The sequence below is a fragment of the Heptranchias perlo genome, chromosome 2, assembly GCF_035084215.1.
Source record: "Heptranchias perlo isolate sHepPer1 chromosome 2, sHepPer1.hap1, whole genome shotgun sequence".
Lineage (NCBI taxonomy): Eukaryota > Metazoa > Chordata > Chondrichthyes > Hexanchiformes > Hexanchidae > Heptranchias > Heptranchias perlo.
The window spans coordinates 70,005,449-70,023,386 of NC_090326.1; the positions used below are offsets into that span (position 1 = coordinate 70,005,449).

Genomic DNA, 17,938 nt, shown 5'->3' on the forward strand with positions numbered 1-17,938 from the left:
CAGGAGGCCACTCTGTCACTTGGGATAGAGTTTGGCCTCCACCACCCTCGTCCTGACAGTCAAAGTCACCCACCTGCACACTTACCCCGGGGTCCGGAGACATGTACCTACCTTGCGGACCCCCTCAGATGTACATCTTCCGGATGGGGGCCGCCGTAGCTGCAGTCATGACCTCCTCGGAGGGCGAACAGCATCACCAGCCTCGCCATCCACGCCGTCCACCTCTGACACGTGGAGCTCCACAACAGAGTGCTGTGACACATCCACCTGCACAGCAGGTGGGAGGGCTACCGCAGAGAGAGATGCGTCGCAGAGGGCACTACCCTCGCCACAGGGTCCACAGACCGAGGCTCAGCCGCCTGGACCTCTCTGAGCAGCAGTGCACATGGAGGCTCAGAGTCACTCGACATGTAGTCATGGACATCTGCAGCCTCTTTCATGCCAAGCTGCTCCTGGCTGGCCCGAGCACCATCTTCTTACCTGTCGCTGTCAAAGTCACCACTACCCTCAACAACTTCTCCTCCGCATCCTTCCAGGGTGCAACCGGGGACATCGCCGATGTCTCAGTCGTCTGCGCAAAAGAGCCCTGTAAATACATCTACACCCACTCTGCAGTGACACAATGGGTGGCATCAGTTGTGGGTCCTCAGTGATCTTCAGGAGAGGGCATTATTGCACAAAACAGACAGGATTCGCAAAGACGTGGCAGTAGTGGTGCCAATATAATATGTAATGTGAGTTGGTCAGAAATTCAATATAGGTAACACCCATGACAAACCCTCAGACACCCTTGTGCATCCCCTTCATGCTCACGACACGTTTGCCTTACGCTGCCTACTGCACATATGTGATGCATGCCCTGTGGCTGCAGCACAGGTAGTGGCAGGTTGAGTGAGGCTGGCCGTGAAAGAGATGCACGAGAGGGTATGAGAGAGAGCCATGAGATTGTATGAGGATTGGGTTGAGTGGTAGTGGCGGGATGAGTACTGGCGAGGTGAGTAGGTGCAAGTAAGGTGAGGATGAGGTTTGAGTGGGTATGAGGGGTGATGTGACAGTAGTGTTGGCAGTGCCGAAGGAGATGTGGGGTCAGGGCAGTGATGTGGCAGACAGAGTGCATGGGGGAAGAGTAAGGGTACTCACTTTGGCTGACCTACTGAGGTCATTGGAGCGCCTCCTGCACTGTATGCAGGTGGGCGATATGTTGGTGGCGCTGGTGACCTCCTCTGCCACCTCGAGACAGGCCTTCCTGGTGGCAGAGGCAGGCCGCTTCCTCCCTCCCGCCGGGAGGAAGATCTCTGTCCTCCCCCTCACCCCATGTATTGATACCTGGAGTGAGGCATCATTAAACTGGGAGCAGCCTTCCCCCTGGGCTGCTCCATGCTGTAATTTTTTCTATTTGTTGCAGCATCAATCAGTGGAGGACTGCCCCTTTAACTAGAGCGCCTCCAGCTGACAGATCTTACTGCGCATGCGCAGCCCGCCCGACGTGCAGATCAGCAGTGGGGAACCCGGAGGAGAAGCTAAGTGGATCCAATTAGTGAATTGTCTGCTACGATCGCACGGGAAACTGACTAATTTCACCGGGCGCGATAGCCCCCCCGCCGAGAACCAGCAGCCCTGCTAACATCGGGCCCAAAGTTTCTGCAAAGGGATATTGACAGGTTAAGCGAATGGGCAAAAATTTGGCAGATGGAATATAATGTGGGAAAATGTGAAGTCATCCACTTTGGGAGGGAAAATAAAAACCAAAATATTATTTGAATGGAGAAATACTACAAAATGCTGCAGTACAGAGGGATCTGGGTGTCCTCGTACATGAAACACAAAAGTCAACATACAGGTGCAGCAGGTAATCCGGAGGCAAACGGAATATTGGCCTTTATTTCGAGGGGGATGGAGTATAAAAGCAGGGAAGTCATGCTACAACTGTACAGGGTGCTGGTGAGACCACACCTGGAGTACAGCGTACAGTTCTGGTGCCCTTATTTAAGGAAGGACATACTTGCATTGGAGGCAGTTCAGAGAAGGTTCACTAGGTTGATTCCGGGTATGGAAGGGTTGTTTTATGAGGAAAGATTGAACAGGTTGGGTCTATACTCATTGGAGTTTAGAAGAATGAGAGGAGATCTTATTGAAACATACAAGATTCTGAGGGGACTCGATAGGGTAGATGCTGAGAGGATGTTACCTCTAATGGGGGAATCTAAAACTAGGGGGCATAGTCTCAGAATAAGGGCTCGCCCGTTTAAGAAAATGAGGGAGAATTTCTTCTCCCAGAGGGTCGTGAATCTTTGGAATTCTTTATCCCAAAAAGCTGTGGAGGCTGAGTCATTGAATACATTCAAGGCTGAGTTGGACAAATTTTTGATCAGCAAGGGAGTCAAAGGATATGGGGAAAAGGCAGGAAAGTGGAGTTGAGGTAAAAATCAGATCAGCCATGATCTCATTGAACGGCAGAGCAGGCTCGAGGGGCTGAATGGCCTACTCCTATCTCTTATAGTCTTATGATAATTAAACTTGAATGAAGTTTCTTTTTTAAATTGAGGAATGGAACATTTAGCTCATCCAAAACTCTGCTGCCAGTATCCTATCATGCACTCATCACTCCTTTCCTCACTGACCTATACTGGCTCCCGGTCCCCCAACGCATCCAATTTAAAATTCTCACCCTCGTGTTTAAATTCCTTTACAGACTTACCCTCCCTATCGCTTGCCTCCTCCAGAACTCTCCGCTCCTCCAACTCTTACGCATCCCGCACTGCTCCCTTGCACCTCCAGCTGTCTCGACCCCACGCTCTGGACTCCATCACTAAACCCTTCTACCTCTCAACCTCCCTCTCCTCAAAACCAAGCTTTTGGTCACCCCTCCTAATAGATATTTCTTTGCTTCAGCATCCATTTTTAGTCTGATTACACCTCTGAAGCACCTTGGGATGTTTTTCTATGTTAAAGGCACTATATAAATTTTTGTTGTTGTAGTAATTATGTTAGATACACTTTCGACATTATTTTCACCTGATAGCTCTTGATTGCCATTTTGGATTCCTCCTCACATGCAAATATTCAATTTAAGATCTATTTGAACCAGGCTGAATGTTCCAACCTCTATTGCTAATTTGACTTTTGAAAGTGCAGGTATTCTGTCACCAGCTGAGGCTGGAAGGACAACAAATATTCCATTATATTGGCAATATAAGGAGGCTCCCTCCCCTTTTCCCATATTTGTATTTTGTTCAGTATTTAAATTGAAAGCATTCTCTGCACAACAGGTATTGCTCACTGCCTTCTGAATATCCCAGTAGTATAATTGACCAAAGTTTGAGATAGAAAATTAGTTTCTATTGAATTATTTCTCTTGCATGCTTGTTTGATTGAGTAGGGCTTATAATAATGGGCACGGGAATTGCCAATACACTTCACCACACAAGAGCAATTCACTACTTTACACCTTCAGTGTTCAAGGATGGGAGTTCCTAAGGAAAAACAGACTTTAAGTTAGGTTGGACCACTCTCCTGTATCTGAATATTTGATTACACTATAGCATCAACAGAGAATTTGGAGCAATTCATCTGCATGCCCCTCTTTCAGGTAATGATACATGGTGCAGGAGTAAAAAAAGAGGGAAATGATTTTTTAAAAAATCATTGCCCTGAGGTTGAATGAAATTTGTTCCAAAAGTGATTAACTGTTAAGTTTCACCTCCCCCAAGAGTAATTTGGTTACATTTCAGTTCTTCTCCCTCTATTTTCTCCCACTTTAATATTTCCAGGCCATGTAATCACCCGAGTCTGAAGATGATTAGATGATCTTTTCCCAGGTCTCAACATTGCTACCAAGCGATCTTGAACCAAGTGTATGAGATGCACAAGTGAAGTCCAATGACAACTCTCCCTCCAATTTTCACCTCCCAAAATAGCTGAAATCCAGAAATGGGGAAAGTCAAACCTGCATCCATGGTACCAAGCACAAGCTCTCAAAATGTTCACTATGCCATCCCAAAATGTGCTATACAATCTACAAAACAAAGTGCAGTTTATTGGTGTTTTTAAAAATTCGTTCATGGGATGTGGGTGTCGCTGGCAAGGCCAGCATTTATTGCCCATCCCTAATTGCCCTTGAGAAGGTGGTGGTGAGCCACCTTCTTGAACCGCTGCAGTCCGTGTGGTGAAGGTTCTCCCACAGTGCTGTTAGGAAGGGAGTTCCAGGATTTTGACCCAGCGACGATGAAGGAATGGCCATATATTTCCAAGTCAGGATGGTGTGTGACTTGGAGGGGAATGTGCAGGTGGTGTTGCTCCCATGTGCCTGCTGCCCTTGTCCCTCTAGGTGGTAGAGGTCGCGGGTTTAGGAGGCGCTGTCGAAGAAGCCTTGGTGAGTTGCTGCAGTGCATCCTGTAGATGGTACACACTGCAGCCATGGTACGCCAGTGGTGAAGGGAGTGAATGTTTAGGGTGGTAGATGGGGTGTCAATCAAGCAGGCTGCTTTGTCCTGGATGGTGTCGAGCTTTTTGAGTGTTGTTGGAGCTGCACTCATCCAGGCAAGTGGAGAGTATTCCATCACACTCCTGACTTGTGCCTTGTAGATGGTGGAAAGGCTTTGGGGAGTCAGGAGGTGAGTCACCTGCCGCAGAATACCCAGCCTCTGACCTGCTCTTGTAGCCACAGTGTTTATGTGGCTGGTCCGGTTAAGTTTCTGGTCAATGGTGACCCCCAGGATGTTGATGGTGGGGGATTTGGCAATGGTAATGCCACTGAATGTCAAGGGGAGGGGGTTAGACTCTCTCTTGTTGGAGATAATCATTGCCTAGTGCTTGTCTGGCATGAATGTTACTTGCCAATTATCAGCCCAAGCCTGGATGTTGTCCAGGTCATGCTGCATGCGGGCACGGACTGCTTCATTATCTGAGGGGTTGCGAATGGAACTGAACACTGTGCAATCATCAGCAAACATCCCCATTTCTGACCTTATGATGGAGGGAAGGTCATTGATGAAGCAGCTGAAGATAGTTGGACCTAGGACGGTGCCCTGAGGAACTCCTGCAGCAATGTACGAGGGCTGAGATGATTGGCCTCCAACTACCATCTTCCTTTGTGCTAGGTATGACTCCAGCCACTGGAGCATTTTCCCCGATTCCCATTGACTTCAAATTTTACTAGGGCTCCTTTGTGCCACACTCAGCCAAATGCTGCCTTGATGTCAAGGGTAATCACTCTCATCTCACCTCTGGAATTCAGCTCTTTTGTCCATGTTTGGACCAAGGCTGTAATGAGGTCTGAAGCCGAGCAGTCCTGACGGAACCCAAACTGAGCATCGGTGAGCAGGTTATTGGTGAGCAAGTGCCGCTTGATAGTACTGTCGATGAAACATAGAAAATAGGAGTAGGAGTAGGCCATTCAACCCTTCAAGCTTGCTCCGCCATTCAATATGATCACGGCTGATCCTCTATCTCAATACCATATTCCCGCTCTCTCCCCATACCCCTTGATGCCTTTTGTGTTTAGAAATCTATCTAGCTCCTTCTTAAATACATTCAGCGACTTGGCCTCCACAGCCTTCTGTGGTAGAGAATTCCACCCTCCAAGTGAAGAAATTTCTCCTCATCTCAGTCCTAAATGTCCTACCCCATATCCTGAGTCTGTGACCCCCTCATTCTGGACCCCCCAGCCAGGGGAAACATCCTCCCTGCATCCAGTCTGTCTGGCCCTGTCAGAATTTTTTATGTTTCATTCAGATCCCCTCATTCTTGTAAACTCGAGTGAATACAAGTCGAGTCGACCCAATCTCTCCTCATACGACAGTCCTGCCATCCCAGGAATCAGTCTGGTGAACCTTCGCTGCACTCCCTCTATGGCAAGTATATCCTCTCTTCGGTAAGGAGTTACCTTCCATCACTTTGCTGATGGTTATACTGTAACCTCGAGATACAATTTTTTTAAAACTACAATTTCATGGCCTACAGTTTCCACTTGGGAGCAATCGGCAACTGGGTGCAAATTGTACCAGTTAAGTTACAGTTCGAGTTTCTGCTACAATGTATTTGCATAATTACAAACTTAAAATCTTACCTGAACCAGCGCAATTCAGCAGTTTAATAGAGCATAACAGTTTATCTTTTTTTCTTTACAATAAAAAATATCCATTGATGTATTTAAGATGTACTTAAGAGTGGTAACCTGGTGTAGTTTTAATAATACAGCGGAGAATGGGTTTATCACAAAAAATAAGAATTTTTAATAGGAGTGTCTGGTCCTCCACCTGTGAGTAACCTGATTTTAAAATCACTAAATGACTTCAAAAAAACTATGCTAAACCATTTGTTACTTTCATTGATTATACACTAGTCAGTTTCTTAGTAAATTGAATATTTTTTAATATGTAAAAATGTTTAAAACATGCCTACCAGTGCCTTTGTGCCTAAGAAAACTAGCTTAATTTGAAGCCTCCTCAAACAACTTAATTAAACAAATCTAAGTGCAAAGCAACTCTACCATTTTTACTTAATGTTCTCTCTGCATTAAAAATCCCAAGCTGCAGCCTAATGAAGCTTTCCAGAGCTGAAACCTAGATAGCCTGCAGCTTTTTTTATTCGTTCATGGGATGTGGGTGTCGCTGGCGAGGCCAGCATTTATTGCCCATCCCTAATTGCCCTTGCTAAATTTCTACAAACATCTTAACAGGTCTGCTTGTTCAATAAATATGGTACACTAATTCAAAGTTTTCATGTTCCAGTAACTACGTAGAGTGAAGGCAGAAAAACTTCTGCGAAGTTTTGGTGACCCAGTTACCTATGGTTCTTTGCGCATAGGTTCACTGTCCTGGTCGCAGTGATCTGCGACAGTGATTCACAGGCACCTTATGTTAATTTGAATTAGTTTCACATTTACATTCCCAAAGACAGAATCAACGGGTGTTATCCAAACAATGCACAGACCGAAAGAAATACCATTAAGTAGTGGTAATGGTTGGAGGTGGTAATAACGATCTTTGAAAAATTAAGCAAGCAAAAGACCCCGAGGTGGTCCCACTTCCATACCTGTCGGGAGGTACACCTGGTCGCACCAGGCATACCTCCACCAACCATACACCAGGTCCCTTTGAGGCCTTGCCAAGTAAGAATTCCCAACTTTGGGAGTCCCACTTCCTCCAGCCCTGCTCCCCTTTACTCCGAAGGGATTGTTTGGGGTGGGGGGAGATTCCACCCCACAAGACCATTCAGATTCATTGGTGCAAGGCTGAAACTCAGCAACCCCAGATTCTGGTCTAGCTTCCAGCCATTACGGCAGAATGAGAGAAAAGGTAAAATAAAACAATTTCAAATTAAAGAGACAGGATAAAAAGACAAATTATTTCTAGGATTACAACTGGTGCATTGTCCAAGAGACCTGATACTTTATAAAATTCTGTATGTGAATAAAGGCCACATTGCCTACTTACCTCCTTCTTTGAGGAGTAAATTATGATGAAAAATGCCCTGCTGGATTCTTAATCACTTTTGGTACACATGGAGACATTGGGGGTGATTTTAAACCCCAAGAACAGGTGGGTTGGGGGCAGATGGGAGTTGAAAATAGTTGCTTTTTGGGTCGCGACCGCAACCCGGCTTTATTTCCGGGTTTAACATCGGCACGTAAAAGTACAGGCTTCCCACTCAGAATGCAAAGTCCGAAAATTTTGCGGTTGCAACCCAAAAAAAAATTTTCAATTCCCACCCGCCCCCAACCCACCCGTTCTTGGGGTTTAAAATCGCCCCCATTGTGTTCAGTGCAATACCAGAATAGTTTCCTTCAAGGCTTTGTGGCAAAGGAACTGAGTGTGGCAAAAATTATGATAGATCCAGTGCCCCAGTAACTTCCTTAACTGGCAGGTTTCCTGACAATGCAGGACATCTTTTATGACCTGTTTAACACAGTGTATGATCTGAATTGGCAGACAAGTTAGTGACAAATGGGCAATTCCATTCCAGCATTAATGATTCTACTGTCAACATCACTGAAATTATAATTATTATTAATCCAGACTAAATTCCTGTTTTTAAAGTAGGCCTACTCTGTCCCTGGAAACCCTATAAAATATTGAGCAAACCTTCACAGGGAGTGCAGTGCTATCCAAATAGTTTCTGATTCCCAAGCTCCTGTTACAACCGCCGTTCTTTCCAAAACAGATGAGCTGGACAGAAACTTATTGATCTAACATCTGTTGACTTATTTAACTCTCAGCCTGATGGTTGCCATTCAAGTTGGAAGACATGGTCTCATATATATGCAGCCCTTCAGTGACATCATCCATCTACACAGGGTCAGCTTTCACACTGATGACACCCTGCTCAACCTTGCCACCATGTCCCTCGACCACATGACTAAGTTTTGTCAGACTGCCTATCTGACATCAAGTCGTGGATGTGTCAAAATTCCCTCCAACCAAACAATGTGAAGATGGAAGCCATTATTTTAGTCTCAGCCTTGAACTCCATCCCCTTGCCACTGACTCCTCATCCCTCCCTAACCAACTGTTCAGGCTAAACTATACCGTGCAAAACCTTGGCTTCCTGTTTAACCCAGAGCTGAGCTTCAAACCCAACATCACACCCATCACCAACACCATTTTATCCACCCGCTAGCCATACATACACATACCACCACCCATTTCCCATGCAATACGGCCCTGACATTGGCCTTATGTGCATCCCACCAACTCCTCATATTCCTACTCCAATATCATGCATTTATATGGCACCTTTAACGTCGAAAAGCAGCCCAAAATGTTCAGAGGCATAATCAAATCCACCACTTGTTCCATCATTGATGGCAGAGGCATCGTGTACCTTGGCCCTACTCTGTGGAACTCCATGTGTGAAAGGGTGGTGAAGGGTTACAATGTCTGCAAATTGGGGCAGTGGTCTAGATTTTTAATCTGGAAAAAAAAACAAGAAATCACTTGTAAAGTATAAAAGCACTTAAAATTAACTAGATTGCATAATTTTAAATATAAAAATCCAAAATCTTCCACGAGAACAAGCTTCCTGACTCCAATGGGAAATGCACCACTAGTTTTGTACCTTCCACACTTGGATTGTCCCTTTCAGGTTTTAAGAATATAAGAAATAGGAGCAGGTGTAGGCCATATGGCCCCATGAGCCTGCTCTGCCATTAAGTAAGATCATGGCTGATCATCTACCTCAACTTAACATCACACCTCTTCCAACTTTTGAGTCCAGGATTTATTATTGATTCCTTCCCAAAACATTTCTGAGCTTTGACCTGCTGTTTTAAAATATTGGGTATAACCATACTAGTTTACCTTTAAAAATATGGGGCAGATTCTAAGAAGCTTATCTTACAGCAGACATTTAATTTTAGAATGTCCTACAGCAGCAGATCCATCATTTCGATATCATTTTACTTTTGAGCCACAAGGTCACAAAATACTTAGATGAGGAAGGCCATCTGACCATCTTAATTCATCCATCCAGAACATCCTTACACTGCCCCCACCACTAAGCCCAGAAGTCCATTCCAAGTGGTTTCTCTACATGAAAAATCCTTCCAAAATCAGCCCTAAAGTTGTCATTTACTATTTTTATACCCATGTTCCCTTGTCCTACTCCCAGTTTAATTTAAAAGTAGTGTTAGAGTTTAACATTTTCCAATACCATTTACTGTCATATGTACCTTGATAAGATCACCTCTCAGATGCCTCCATTCCATGCTGAAAAGCCCGAATCTCTCCAGTCTTCCTTCACAACTCAGACCCAACATAAAGGGATCAGCTCTTCTCTTTCTCAACAACCGGAACTGAAGACAGTACTGAAGATGTAGATAACCAGAGTACTGTACAGTTTGAGCTATACTATCCCCGACCACCACCCCATTCTTTTTCGCTCCCCCCACTTGAATGGCCTTCTGTACCACAGTGCCATGGTCAATTTGCCAATAATCCCTGCAGTCTTTGTTCTCATTCACAGGTAGCAAGTACCTCGTACCTGTTGGGCAAGGGCAAAGACTCAGCCTCCTCCACCACTGCATCTGGGATCCCCTTACCTGCCTGACATGCAGTCAAATCCTCCTGTCCCTGACCAATGACTAAATCTAAACCACTACCTAACCTAAGGGGTGTGACTACCTCCTGGGTCAAAGTGTCCAGGTAACTCTTCCCCCTCCCTGATGTAAGGAATCTTACAACACCAGGTTATAGTCCAACAGTTTTATATGAAAATCACAAGCTTTCGGAGGCTTTCTCCTTCGTCAGGTGAAGTGACGAAGGAGAAAGCCTCCGAAAGCTTGTGATTTTCAAATAAAACTGTTGGACTATAACCTGGTGTTGTAAGATTCCTTACATTTGTCCACCCCAGTCCATCACCGGCATCTCCACATCATGGCCCTCCCTGATGGATCGCAATGTCTGCACCTCAAACTCCAGCTCAACAACTGTGAGCCGAAGTTCGTCGAGCTGCAGGCATTTACTGCAAATGCGATTGCCTGGGATCACACTGCTCTCCATAAACTCCCACATGCTGCAGTTACAGCACACCACCTGCACTGCCATCTCTATCTCACCTTGTCTTATTTATTTAATCAAAGCTTTGATGTAATAAATTCACTTGCTTTATTTTTAGTTTTTTTTTTTAAGTTTACTCCAGAATACAATCACACCTTTGAAAGAAAGCACTGGTGCAGGAAGGGGAGTATGGGACTGTCAGTCAGCAGGGTAGGGGGAACCTAGGGGAGGTAGAGAATGAGGTCCCGCAGACACTGGTCCTATCCAACAGGTACGATGTACTTGCTACCTGTGAGGATAAGGATGAAGGCTGCAGGAAGGATGGCCAGAATGCTAACCATGGCACCATGGAGCAGGCGGCAGTGCAAAAGGGAGGGGGAAAGTGTAATGTCATAGTTGAAGGGGGTTCGATCATTAGGGGATAGATAGCATCCTTTGCAGTCAGGATCGAGTGTCCCAAATGGTAGGTTGCCTACCTGGTGCCAGGATAAGGGGCATCTCGAAGTGACTGGAAAGGTTTCTGGGAAGGATCCAGTTGTCGTGGCCATGTTGGGACCAACGACATAGGAAAGAATTGGCAGGAGATACTGCAAAGACAGTATCAGGAGTTAGGAGCTAAATTAAAAGGCAGGACCTTAAGGGCGGTAATCTCAAGATTATTACCCGAGCCATGTGCAAATTGGCATAGATGAACACGTGGCTAAAGGAATGGTATGGGAAGAAAGGGTGCCATTTCATGGGATACTGGCACCAGTACTGCGACAGGAAGGATCTGTACTGTTGGGATGGACTGCACCTGAACTGGGTTGAGACCAAGGTCCTAGTGGAAAGGGTAAATATGGTGGTAAAAAGGACTTTAAACTAATAAATGGGTGGCAGAGCTCAGTCACAAACAATAATAAAAGTGATAGTTTAAAGATTAAAGGGATAAGAGCAGAGTTCAGGTCACAAACAGTGATATAGATACTCCAGATGAAGGGAACACTAAAATGACTAAAGTAGTTATAGCAGGAGTGACAAATAAGAAATGTGTTAAGTTAAATGGTGTGAGAAAGACAGCATCAGGGCAGGAGGACAGGTTAGGGTCTCTTACCCAAATAAGAGTTTGATATACTAATGCACGGAGTATAAGAAATAAATTGAGTCAATTAGAGGCTCAAATACAGTTTAGAGGGTATGACAAGGTGGCCATTACTGAGACATGGCTGCAAGCTGGTCATGATTGGGAGTTAATTATTCTAGATTATAAGGTCTTTAGAAAGGATAGAGAAATTGGAAGATGAGGAGGGGTAGCCTTACTGATTAAAGATACTATTACAATATTAGTGAGAGAGACCATAGGCAAGGGAACACAATCAGAGGAGACTCTTCTGGTTCGAAATGAGGAATAAGAGAGGACTTAAAACTGTAATGGAAGTTGTCTACAGGCCTCCTGATAGCAGCAATGAAGTGGTAGAATGTATTAATTCAGAGATTAGAGAGGCTTGTAGCAAAAGCAGAGTTGTTTTAATGGGAGACTTTTATTTTCACATAGATTGAGAAGAGCAGAGTAGCTCAAATCAAAGGTAGTGAATTTCTTGAGCGTATTCAAGATAGTTTTCTGGAGCAACATGTTCTAGAACCAACAAGAGGGCAGGCCATACTAGATTTAGTAATGAGCCAGACTTAATAATCTAACAGTAAGGGAACACTTATCTAACAGTGATCATAAAATGATTGAATTCAATGTTAGATTTGAAAAGGAGAAATGTAACAGTTACTAAGATTCTAGATTTTGGTACAGTTAACTTTAACGAGACCGACGACAGAAAACTGGTAAAAATTTATCGGATAAAACTACAGGTGAACAGCGGGAAATGTTCAAAAAAAATTAACTTAATACAGGAACAGGTATACCCCTAAGGGGCAAGAGCTCTACTTACCAAATAAAACTGCCATGGTCTACAAAAGAGGTGAGAGATAACATAAAACTAAAGGAAAGAGCATACAAAAGTGCAAAGAATAGTGTAGATCCAAGGGATTGGGAGAAATATAAAGAACAGCAAAGGAAGACAAAAACGATAGTAAGAGCTGCAAAAACGAATAAGAAACTTGAGAAGGATATCAAGATTAACACAAAAATAGGTAGTCAAGGATAATGTGGGCCCTTTAAGAACAGATGCAGGTAATATTGCAATTAAAACTAAGGGAATGGAAGACTTGTTGAATAATTACTTTAGGTCAGTCTTCACAGTAAAGGAAGAGGATAATATACCTGACAATCCAAGGAAACTAATAATGAATCAAGGACTGGAACTCACTAAAGTTAAAGTGAGCAAGAAAATAGTATTAGAAAAAATAAATGGTGCTAAATATTGACAAATCCCCAGGTCCTGATTGTTTCCATCCCAGGATTTTAAAGGAAGTAGTTGAGGAAATTGCAAATGCTTTAGACATAATCTTTCAAAGCGCTCTCGATTCAGGAATTGTCTCATTAGATTGGAAAATTGCAAATGTTACTCCATTATTTAAGAAAGGTGAGAGAGAGAAACCAGGAAATTATAGACCTGTTAGTCTAACAGGTGGGGAAGTTATTGGAATCTATAATTAAGGACAAAGTGACTAAGCATTTAGAGAAATGTGAGCTGATTAGAGGGCACCAACATGGATTTGTAAAGGGTAGGTCATGTCAAATGAACCTATTGAATTTTTTGAGTAAGTAACTAAAGTATTAGACAGGGGAATGTCTATGGAAGTAGTTTATATGGACTCCCAGAAGGCATTCGATTAAGATTCCATGTAAGAGACTGTTAGTTAAAATTAAAGCTCATGGAATTGAAGACAAATTATTGACCTGGTTAGGAGATTGTCTTTTACCATCTAACCAGAGAGTTGGGATAATGGGTATGTATTAAAATTGGAAGGAAATGATGAGTGGTGCCTCGCAAGCATCTGCGCTGGGGGCCTCAATTAGTCACCATATTTATTAATGACTTAGGTAACACAATAGAGAGCCATATATCCAAGTTTGCCGATTACACAAAGATTGGTGGCATAGTAAGTAGTGTAGACGGGAGCATAAAATTACAAAGACGTTGATAGATTAAATGAGCGGGCAGAACTGTGGCAGATGGATTTTAACGCGTGTAAGTGTGAGGTCATCCATTTTGGACCAAAAAAGGATAAATCCCAGTTTTTTTTTTAAAAAGCAAGTTAGGAACAGTGGAGGTCCAAAGAGATTTAGGGGTCCATGTACCCAGATCACTAAAATGTAGTGGTCAAGTACAAAAAAAAAATCAAAAAGGCTAATGGAATGTTAGCCTTTATATCTAGAGGGCTAGAATGTAAAGGGAAGTTTTTTTTTATTCGTTCATGGGATGTGGGCGTCGCTGACGAGGCCTGCATTTATTGCCCATCCCTAATTGCCCTCGAGAAGGTGGTGGTGAGCCGCCTTCTTGAACCGCTGCAGTCCGTGTTTTTCTATAGCTGTACAAAGCCCTGGTTAGACTACATCTGGAGTACTGTGCACAGTTCTGGGCACCACACTTCAGAAAGAATATATTAGCCTTGGAAGGAGTGTAGTGTAGTGCAGGTTCACCAGCACATTACCAGTGCTCCAAGGTTTAAATTATGGAGGAGAGATTATATAATCTAGGCTTGTATTCCCTGAAATATAGAAGGTTAAGTAGTGATTTGATTGAGGCTTTTAGGATTTTGAAAAGGAATTGATAGGGTAGATAGAGAAACCTTTTCCGCTGGTGGGGGAGTGTGGGCAAGAGGATATAACCTTAAGATCAGAGCCAGGTCATTAAGGAGAGAAGTTAGGAAACACTTCTTCACACAAAGGGTGGTAGAAGTGTGGAACTCTCTCCCACAAACAATAGATGCTAGCTCAAATAATCATTTTAAATCTGAGTGACAGATTTTTGCTAGCCAAGGGTATTTATGGGATATGGAGCCAAGGCAGGTAAATGGAGTTAGGATACAAATTAGCCATGATCTCACTGATTGGTGGAATTGGCTCAAGGGGCTGAATGGCCTACTCCTGTTCCTATGTCCTAGTGCATATACTCACTGAGGCACCATACGGAGTAACCCCAGAGATATTCTAAATAATTACATTTTGCTGCAAAATTTATTCTACAAAAAAAGTTATCCCAATTGTTAAATGAAACTCAGCAGATTGACCGCTGCTAGATTAAGCTACAGTTTCTACAACTGACTAGTAATGGGCAAATGTAGCAGATATTTGAAAAAGTGTTTTAACGCATTGATGTAATGTGCTTGCAAACACTTTTAAAACACATTGAGATGCTTCATTCCCCTAGGTTCATCTATTATTGACAAAGCTGTCCCTTGTATGTTTATACTGACAGCACATTCTGTTTAATAAATCAATAATTAAGTAATATATTGACAACACTGCCGTGTACACACATATGCTCCAAGCAGCAATCTTGACTAATACATCCTCGGGTAACCCTACATTTCACTGCAAGTTATAAAACCATAAGTTACCTCAGATTATCCCCATTAAACAAACGATATTTTGATAAGCAGAATAATCTTAACACGCAAGTAATATTATGACATCAAACTGAAACATGGTCGACTCCATAAAAAGTGTAATTATGTCGAATGTTACTAATATATATGGATTATAAAAATAGTAACACAATTGCACAGCTTAAATGAAACTCTGTAGGGAGGTAAAACCAGCACCCTACTCTCAAAGCCTAGCACATTACTGACTTCGAGTGCAAAGAATTAAATAGAAACCACTTGAATGTGTAAAGCCCCCCCGCCAGGGCTCATTGAATGAGATGGATCACACCAGTCCACTGACATATGGAGATGGGTTTTCTTTGGAAGAGAGTGTCCTTCAGAAACAAGCTACGTTTTACAAAAAAGAAATATCTCACTCCAAAAAGAGTGACAACTGACAATTTTACATACTTTAATTATGCTAAATTTACTATGCTTATACCATAGGTTTTCAAACTAGGGTCTTCAGAGCAATCAAGAGGGTACCCAAGATCAGATTTACAAATTCTTCTATATTTTTGGGAATATTTCTCTTGCTATAAATAAATAAATAATAACTTCTGCAATTATACCACTGTTAATCTTTGGGTAGTCTTTCTGGAGCTAGGACAGAAAATCCCCAGAATACTCGCAGGGTGTCCTCCACACAGAGAAGTTTGAGAATCATCATTTTACACTGAGATGATTGAAAAAGCACAGCATCCTTGATCAACTGAATACATGACATCAGGATAGTTATGTGATGTAACGAGCTGGATTTAAAGTATTACCTCGCAAATTTCATAAAGGCATAGAATTTCCATTACCAACCCTTCTCTTTGCTGTGCTGTGATGCTGTCGACCGGAATTCCGTTTGTAGCTGGTCAAATCATCAGATCCAGAGAGACAGTTCACAGAAGACAATGAAAAATAATGGCGGGTGGGGGTATAAAGATTATTAACTAGGAATAAGAAACCGATAGCATTTTAAAACTAAGGCACAAGAAAATATTTAAAGCTAGAAATGCTAAGGAGAGTGGAAATAGAGTCGGGAACAGTGAAGAGAAACAAGGCAAAGGAAAGATCAGAAAATTGGAGGGGGGGAGAATGACAGCAACATGAAGTCTGCACTATCAGAGAGGGAGGGTGTTCCCTGGGCGGCGATCGCACGGCAACGTGTAAAGGTGGGGCACCTGTGGGTCGAGGAGATGGGCTGGAACCAAGGTCAGACTGACGACGGAGCCCAACCATTTACCGAGGGACATGTTGAATTCGGTTCGGACGATTTTTTTCCCCAGGGTGTGACAGGGTCCGGGTTCCACCCCCACCCCTCCCCAAACTCAGGATACCGACAGAGAGGATGCAGACAGGCAATAGAAACTATAACCGAAACCCTTCGCATCCCCTCTGTTTATATTTAAAAGCGACTTTGCCAAACAACAGCGAGAAACCTGCCTCTGCATGGAGACAACAACCCCCCCTTTTCACTCTGGGTTTTTCTTTTGGACAGAGAACGTGCAGCCCGAGCCCGAGCCCGAGCCGCCGTGTCTCTCCCAGCCCAGCCCAGCTGTCAGTCCAGCCCAGCCCAGCCTCATCCAACTCCAGACTGGGGAAACAGGGCAGCAACGAACCTCCCGCAGCTCACGGCACAAAACAAATCCACTGCATCCCCCCCCCCCCCAGAAAGAAAGCCGTGTATTTATCCTCCCCCCTCAATAACCGGGAGCTGAAGCTGCACCTTACCTGAGCGAGTGTCCGTCTCTGCAGCTCTAGGTAGCGGCTGGGACTGGTCATGTGACAGGAGGAGGGAGGGGCAGAGAAAGTGCAAGTGCTGGAGTTACAGAGAAGGATCACACCGAACGAAATAAATATTCCTCTATTTAATAATAACGTGCACGTCAAATACATCGATATTAATTCACCAATTCTCATATAAATTGTTCATGTTTTCATTTTGGAATTTTGCGTTCATGGTGTGGACTGACACCGCTGGAGGTTTGCTAATGTCTCTCCCCCAGCATCTTCTCACACACTGAGCAGCGCCATCTGGTGAATGAGCACACAGGGAAGCTTAAAACTCAGGTAACTGACGAGATTTCCCACTAACCTTTAGACTGCTGGTATTTCTCAATGCTATATAATAATCCAATATCATTCTGGAAAGCGGGAACAGTTTCGACCTCCTTTTGTTCACCAACTCCCCCAGCTTCTCTGCTGCCTTCAACACCATCAACTACTCACCCTCCTCCAAAGTCTCCCCTCTGCAACCCATCTCGATGGCACTGTTCTCTTATGGTTTCATTCATCATGGTTGCAATGATAACATGATCCATCTCCTGTCCATCCCCTTCATCAATCCCAAGGCCACTGCTATGCTCTCCAACTGCCTGTCCAATGTTTAGTCTTGGTTGGGCAGAAATTCGCTCCAGCTTAACATCTGCAAAACCATTCTAATTGGTGCTCATCAGCATCTATATGCCTGTCACATTAGCCAAATGGTGTAATTTCTATTGAAGTTATATTAAATTAAGCTGACTAAAGGTTAAATCCACAGCACACAGCATCTGGGGAATACACATTAGGATTCAGACATCGTATTTATCCAGATTGCTTGAGATAACGGAGGGTCATTAAAAACATCCCATTGTTAGCATGGCCCATTCGATTGAGAACAGGAAGGGCATATTTGCCGGGGAACCCCCACCCGGGATGGCAAAAGCCAGTTTGGTGACTCAGCATGCCAATCCCCGAACACAGAGAACTGAGAGAAGGGTAGAGCCCAGCCCTTGGCTTCCTGTCCAGCTAAGAAAGCACACACAGAGACAGCCTGCGAGATCTTGTAAAGAAACCAGACCTAAAGAGAGAAAGCTTTTGAATTAAGTACAGACCAAATAGAATTGGTGAGAACACAAGTCAGAATCGTTGTATTTAGCCCACTA

At 43.8% G+C, this 17,938-nt stretch overlaps 1 protein-coding gene across 2 annotated transcripts in view; it reads right to left on the reverse strand.

Moving 5' to 3' along the window:
• Nucleotides 1-17,195, reverse strand: part of LOC137340211 (secernin-1-like) — a 107,220-nt gene extending 90,025 nt beyond the window's left edge. The window contains exon 1 of one of the 2 annotated variants that reach the window (XM_068002635.1): nt 17,107-17,195. The gene's annotated coding sequence lies outside the window, so the exon portion shown is untranslated. Of the gene's footprint in view, nt 1-16,742; nt 16,809-17,106 lie in introns of those variants that run through there. The other variant, XM_068002629.1, reaches the window with a different exon arrangement.
• Between the last annotated feature and the right edge of the window lie 743 nt (nt 17,196-17,938).